Here is a 1,600-nt window from a genome sequence, read left to right as displayed (position 1 = left end):
AGAGGTGAAACAAAGTTCCAGCAGCGGTTAATCGCGAGCTACCACGAGAGATAGACGCGAGATTTCATAAAAATGTCCGTATTGTCGTATTTATTTTTTTCGCGTCGCTCTTTACGGCCGATTGATCGTGTTCGAGTATTAACGCGCGCGGGAAATTTCCGACGAATTCTGTCCGATGTGCACTTTTTTTGCGCTCACGATGTCATCATTTAAATTTTTTTTTTTTTTTTTTTGTTACAGTAATCTCGATAGTTTTAGGATAATCTTAATACGACATAATTAATATTTTTTAATTATTCCAAATATTAAGATAGCATTACATCCTTCCAGAATGAGACTCAAGGACGGGTTATATTTTCGTCTGCGGTTTCGTCCTTGCACCCTTCTGTCTGTCGAGCGTTGCGGACAAAACGCTTGGAATTTCACGATAGGACAGCGTCGTCCGTCACGGCGAAAGACTCGGTCCGTCCAGCCGCAAGTTGGTGGCGAGTAGCCGCGCGTCCGAACGACCGCCTAAGAGTCATCTACGTTGGTAATTCGCCGACAGTTTCCGCCGTTCTTCCCGACTTGTCGAGGCACCGAAACTTTCCCCTGAGAACTCCGACGACTTTGGCAACGGCGACGTACATATGTATCGGGTATACATATGTATGGGGACTATACGAATCCACGGATCCGTCGAATCGGAATCCCACGTCTTTGGAAGAATTCTTCGCTTCGTTCGTGATGGAAACGGATCTTCCTCCCCATATTTCGAATTATCTAGACTAGACGAAAGAAAGAACCCACCACGCCACCGACGTAAATTTTTTCTTCTTTTTTTTCTCATCAAATTCGTAGAGCGTTTTATTGAGTTTTCACGCGATCGCGTTAGAGCGGGACAGAATGGCTCGTAAACTGGTTTTTCTTCACGAATAGATACGGATGGTTTTAAATTTGCCGTGAAAACGAGTCGAAGGTACAAACCGAGCACACCTGTGTCACAATCGCATTCATCGAGGGATCGATCTTGCATTTTAACAAGCGCTTTTACCTCTAATCTCATTTAAATCTCAATCAAACCTAATTATTAATCATAAATTATTTTATTCAAAGGATATTCAATTTCGAATAAGAACTTTCTCAAAATTTCTCATTTTCGCACGTTGTTCGATAATTTCTAACGCCACGCTTTATAAAGCCGTGGACAAGGAGCAGAGGGCTGACGCCTTTTCATCGCGACGCATTAGTCGCATAGACTTTGACGAACCAATTAAATAAATGGTCGTAAATTGTAGCCTCGGCGACGACGACACGACATCGTGATGCCGCGTACGAAAGCGCCTCCATTAAGAGCTGTAGCACCATCCATCCTCCTCCCCCGAAATGATGCTGGAAGCCACTCTCAGTCCCCGTTGTCGTCGCCGACGTTACAGGAATCACATTGAATCTACAAAGGGTTGACGGAAGACTTTCATCAATGCATACGACGCCTCCATTGTTCTTGCAGTGAGATTGATCCCGCGCGGCACCCCACGATTTACTCCGCGGAATCACCAGCCGAAGGATGCCGTAAAACGATATAGCCCCCTTCGGAACCTGAGGGGCGCCGGGGAAAGAG

General features: G+C 45.3%; 1 protein-coding gene across 1 annotated transcript in view; it reads right to left on the bottom strand.

Moving 5' to 3' along the window:
- LOC115233002 overlaps nt 1-1,600 on the bottom strand; it is a 110,825-nt gene that overhangs the window by 75,021 nt on the left and 34,204 nt on the right. The gene's annotated exons all lie outside the window — the stretch shown is intronic.

This window comes from Formica exsecta, unplaced genomic scaffold (genome assembly GCF_003651465.1).
Source record: "Formica exsecta isolate Colony F162 unplaced genomic scaffold, ASM365146v1 scaffold155, whole genome shotgun sequence".
Classification (NCBI taxonomy): domain Eukaryota; kingdom Metazoa; phylum Arthropoda; class Insecta; order Hymenoptera; family Formicidae; genus Formica; species Formica exsecta.
Note: the sequence above shows the minus strand (reverse complement) of the source record. Positions and strands in the feature narration are given on the sequence as shown.